Source organism: Octopus bimaculoides, chromosome 1, assembly GCF_001194135.2.
Source record: "Octopus bimaculoides isolate UCB-OBI-ISO-001 chromosome 1, ASM119413v2, whole genome shotgun sequence".
In the NCBI taxonomy this organism is placed as follows: domain Eukaryota; kingdom Metazoa; phylum Mollusca; class Cephalopoda; order Octopoda; family Octopodidae; genus Octopus; species Octopus bimaculoides.
This window is the reverse complement of record NC_068981.1, coordinates 125,483,558-125,489,140: the sequence shown is the minus strand read 5'-3', so window position 1 is coordinate 125,489,140 and position 5,583 is coordinate 125,483,558. Positions and strand designations below refer to the sequence as shown.

The 5,583-nt window shown below is 34.4% G+C and overlaps 2 protein-coding genes and 1 pseudogene across 5 annotated transcripts in view; 2 read left to right on the top strand and 1 right to left on the bottom strand.

The window, feature by feature from the left end:
* LOC106873822 (glycosaminoglycan xylosylkinase) overlaps positions 1-5,583 on the top strand; it is a 419,531-nt gene that overhangs the window by 76,398 nt on the left and 337,550 nt on the right. The window lies entirely within an intron of this gene.
* LOC106878725 (potassium channel subfamily T member 2) overlaps positions 1-5,583 on the bottom strand; it is a 747,999-nt gene that overhangs the window by 512,953 nt on the left and 229,463 nt on the right. The gene's annotated exons all lie outside the window — the stretch shown is intronic.
* LOC128250057 (U2 spliceosomal RNA) lies at positions 2,071-2,248 on the top strand (annotated as a pseudogene).

Here is a 5,583-nt window from a genome sequence, read left to right as displayed (position 1 = left end):
TATATATATATATATATATATATATATATATATATATATATATATGTGTGTGTGTGTGTGTGTATACACACACACATACATATACACAAAAGGCCATGATTTTGGAGAGAGAATAAAAAGTTCTAACAAACAGAAAGACAATAACAAATTTGGTGAGAAGGCAAAATTACAGTTTATTAAACTTAAATATTTAATTAGTCTTTCTTATATTGACCCTGAAGTAGGGTGAAAGCAAAGTTTAGATTGTCAGTACTTGAACTTAGAACTTATGAACTGTAACTAAATACTGCAAAGCATTTTGTCTGATGCTCTAAACAATATTGCCAATCCATGTAAGAAATTCACCTGCTATCTCATTTTTAAATCTCCAACAAATTATGTTCTGGAGGCACCCTTAAGAGGTGTTGAACTTAAGACAAATTTGCCAACATGCTTAACTTCATTTCTATTAGATGAGCCTGATGAAAATGTCCTCAGGCTGAATTACTTTATACCTCATATTATCAATACAGGAGTCTCATTTTACTCTCAAAGTTAACCTTTAGCAAAAACTGTCAGTGCTGTGATTAGATAATTTCATTTCACTTATTACTTGTTATAGTAAATGATCTAATGCCAATGAGTGTAGATGTAATTAAAATGTGATGGATGCATAAATACATTAAATGTCTAAATTTCTTTCAATGAATTAATTTCCATTCTGTGAGTTAATTAGCATTGAAATACAGGGACATCACAGTGGCAATTTAATCTACTGGCATGTGTTGTGAGCAATACTTTAAATGAAATATGCATCATTGATTTTGATTTATTGGAAATTCAAAATAATATCTCAGAATTTTCCCTTCGACTTGGAAGAATGTAGATCTTAAAATCTTATTACTTTTTCACTTGTTTGATTTATACTGTATCTAAGATTCTAAAATAAATATGGAAATCATTTCAGATTTCACAGTACACAGTGCAAATAATGATATTTTTTATCAGTTGGCAGATATAAGCACTGATCAGAAAACAGTTGTTTGCTGAAGTTATAATCAGTCTGTGGGTTGTTAAGTTACTTCTAACTTGTGCAACACAGCATGAGGAAACACAAGGTGTTTCAGAATCCCTTGTACCAATAAACTAAGTGTATTATGAACACACTGTTGTCATAAAAGGGAAAAGTTATGTGATGTACACAACAGCCACTTGCATGTTTGCATTTAAATCTGCCTGAATGTATTAAGAATAAATATGCAAACCATTGTAGCTTCTATTTGTTCCACTACAAGTCAGGGCTGTGATTTTTACTTGAAATTCTGTAACATAGTGGGAGAAGAAAAGACTGAAAATTATTGTTGGATCTTTGTTTATCTCTTGTCAAAATTATAGAGCTTTTTTCTCTTTCAGTGAGGACGGAAGAATAGTGCTCATGATACTTTCTAGAAATTCTGAGACTGGTAGGAGGGAGGTCTCCTTACCTCTTTAGCATTTAAACCAGCCATATCTGGCCAAAATATTCTACCTCTTTGGCCTATCACACCTACCCTACAATGTCATTCTAAAAATAATCAAAACCTCACAGTTCTGAGATAATGCATGATTAATTCAAAACAGTGTGAATAAATAAACATTACATTTAACAAAGTAACCAGAACACTAAAGGGTTAAAGTGGAGATCTGACCCAAATACTTGGAACAAAATGGACTCCACTAAAGGCACCAAAAGTGTAGAGTGCCAGGTGGTGGTGTTGAACTAGGTAATGAATTAAGTCTACCACTTGAGTAGACCATGTTGGGGTTTGTGCTTGGGAGACAAAGATCTGACACATCTAACCAAATACTGCAAGGCATCCAATCAGGCATTCATATAGTTCACCAATCCATTGCCCTGCATTTGGGCTTATTTATCAACACTGAAATAATGAAAGGCAAAGTTGACATCAGCAGAGTTTGAACTCAGAGTGTGTAGAGTCTGATAAAATACAGGGAGGCATTCTCTCCATTGTTCTAACAACTTAGCCAGTTTGCTATTTTTGTTAATTACTAGGATAAGACATTTGATCTGTGTTTCAAATTGTTTGTCCTATTTTTGTTGTGAGAACATTGTCCAATACTTCAGTTTTCTGTTCTTATCAGATTAATATCTGATAGGGTCCCTATTTGTAGCCGTGGATGGTAAACTGATTTTTAGAATGAGGTGAAGAATTAGAGGCTTGATCCACCTTTGCCATGGGTCGTATCTTTGCCATTCAGCTCATTTTCCCTATCATAACCCTCCCAGGAATAAGTGGGTGAAGATGAGATATTTTGAATATGGTTTGGAGTTTGCTGGAAGGAGAGATTTACCTGCTCTAATTGAGTTAGTTGAGCAATTTCCTGTAAGATAGTTGGATATGGTGGTTTAAGGGGTTTTGGCTGCTGTTTCTAGCAAGTCTGGCAATCACATAAAGAGTCTCTTGCTGGCTCAATTGAAAATAGTTTATATTAACATGGTAATTTAATTTACAGTGGTGAAATAGAATTATCTTATCCAAGAATTATCCTCCTCATTGTCATCATCATGCATCTACTTTCCCCCTCGATGAGATGGTTTTCACAGTGTTTTATTTCCTACTAGAATCCTTTGTCATCTGGCTCATACAACAGCAGAAAAAAAAATCACCAGTCTGTGTGAACTGAGTATATCTTTTGTTGACTTTGGTGGGATTTGAACTCAGAATGTAAAGAGATTGAACTGAATACTGTGAGGCATTTTGTTTGTCACTGTACTCCTTCTGCCAATCGACCATTTAAAATATTTTAAAATTTTCATCACAATGACAAACAATATATAGACAATTTTGCACATTTACACAGATTTTAAATAAACGTTGTTTACATTGTAAAAGCCAGACTGTATACTTAATGGAAAACAGTAAAAAAAAAAAAACCCTCAAAAAACTCATAGTCAATAGATTTGAATATATCTGAAAAAGTGGTAACTTTTATATTAATTTCATGATTTTATATTTTTAGAACTAAGTAATAATTCTTTTTAGTTTAATAAAAATACAAGTGACATTTATGTTTTCATTTAGTTAGAATGGAAATTAAACGATTTTTTTGAAGGTAGAAAAGGAAATGTACTGCATTTGAATAAAAGCAGTAATTTTGAATGTGTTTACATACTTATTTTGAATTGAAAAGAAAACATCTATTATTTTTGATATTATAGGATCACCATTAAGTGTTTTCCTATAAAATACTAATGTATTAATGATTCCATTGAATACTTGAGTAAGATGTTGGCAAAAACTGACTAAGTAGATATTTTCCAGTATCTAGCATCGTCCTTCCACCTTCTACTTTTAACTCTTGCATGGGTCAACTTTGATTTTTCATGAGAAATGAATAGCGCAGTTTATTCAATTATATGTGCTTTTCTCTGACACAGTGTGGCTGTGTTCTTAATTTAAAGAAATCAATATTTCTTTTTCTGTAAGAGGTAGCAGACACTTGTTAAGTATGGTATGAAGTGACTTATGCAGTATTTCAAAAAATAAGTCAGCAAGGTTACTTACTCAGAGGTGCTGTCTATATAAAAAAAAAAATAGTTAAGCTAAACTCGTGTTAACATTAAATGAGTTAAACATTAAATATCCAATCAAAACTACTTATGTGATGAGGAAAGGACCATGATAGCTCAATGATACTTTTATCTTTTACTTGTTTCAGTTATTAGATTGCGGCCATGCTAGGGCACTGCTTTGAAGAATCTTTAGTTGAATGGATAGACCTCAGTACTTATTTTTATTTCAAGCTTTGGTATTTATTCTATCAGTCTTGCTTTTGCCAGTCTGCTAAATTACAGTGACATAAACACATCAGCACCAGTTGTCAAACGGTAGTTGGGGACAAATACTGACCCAAAGACACACACACACACACACACACATATACGACAGGCTTCTTTCAGTTTCTATCTGCCAAATCCACTCACAAAGCTGTGGTCGACCCAAAGCTATAGTAGAAGACACTTGCTCAAAGTGCTATGCAGTGGGGTTGAACCCAGAACCATGTGGTTGGGAAGCAAACTTCTTACCACACAAGCACACGGCCCAAGGCTATAGTAGAAGACACTTGAACCCAGAACCATGTGGTTGGGAAGTAAACTTCTTACCACACAACCACACCTGCACCTATGTTAACATTTAATGAGCCAAACATTAAATGCGTTATTAAAACTACTAATGTGATGAGAAAGGACAGTAATAGCTAACTGACTGATATCATTTTGATCCTTTCAGCAAATATACGAAACTACTTCAGAAAATGTTTTGATCTTATGAGACCAAATTCATGGCTTACTTGGAGTACTAAATACCACTGTGGTATTTTTTGTGCCTTAACGGAGCCCACTCTGTTGCAAACATTCGGACCTTGTCTCCTGATTAAGGATGGCTTTCTTCCTCCCATTCTCTTACATATCTCACATGCTCTTTAAAATGTCAGGAGCACTGCCCTTCCATCCTAACTAAAAGATGAAAAAGGTTCTGGGTTCAGTCCCACTGCATGGTACCTTGGGTTAGTGTCTCCTACGGCCAACCAAAACCTTGTGAGTGGATTTCACAGTTGAAAATTGAAAGAAACCCATCATGTGTGTGTGTGTGTGTGTGTGTGTGTGCAGTTGGGCAATACAGCCCAAATAGAATAAGTACCACGCTTAAAAAAATAAGTACTGAGGTTAATTTACTTGGCTAAAAATTTTTCAGGGTGGTGCCTCCATGGCCACAGTCAAATGACTGAAAGATGTAAAGGAATAAAAGAATAGTACATGAATATACATGAAAACTTGGCATATTTCAAAAGTAATGACTTATTGAGATGGTTGTCATTTCTCATTCACACTACCTTTTTCTCATATGCTGGTAAAAAAAAAAGAAAATTTGGTTTGTCTTATGAGCTCCAGCAGCAATTTGGAAAGAAGTCTAATTTGGGAATGCAGGTATAAATTAATCCAAAGACCCATCCTTCAGCGACATTTTATCTTGCGACATTTTATCTCGAAACTCTGCCAGGGTGGTCAGCTTGATTTTCATTCCTCTTTGTGATTGGCTTTATGTCTAGTTGAAAACAAATCAATATTTCTTTACTGTGATTGATTGTTATATTTAAATGTTCTTCACATTTCTGTGTCTTATCTTGATCAGATATTATAATTATTTTTATTACTCATATTCCATCAAAGTCAACTTTTGGGGGTTAATAAAACAAGTACCACTTGTGCACTGGGATTGATGTAATCGACTACCCCGCCCTACAAATTTCAGGCCTTGTACCTATAGTAGAAAGAATTATTATTATTGCTATTATTATTATTATTAAGGTGGTGAGCTGGCAGAATCATTAGCACGCTGGACGAAATGCTTAGCTGTATTTCTCCTGTTAGTATGAGTTCAAATTCCACCGATGTCCACTTTACCTTTCATCCTTTCGGGAGTACTGGGGTTGATGTGCTCAACTATCCCCCTCCCCACAAAATCCAAGCTTTGTGTCTATAGTAGAAAGGATTATTATTATTATTATTAAGGTGGCAAGCTGGCAGAATCGTTAGCATGC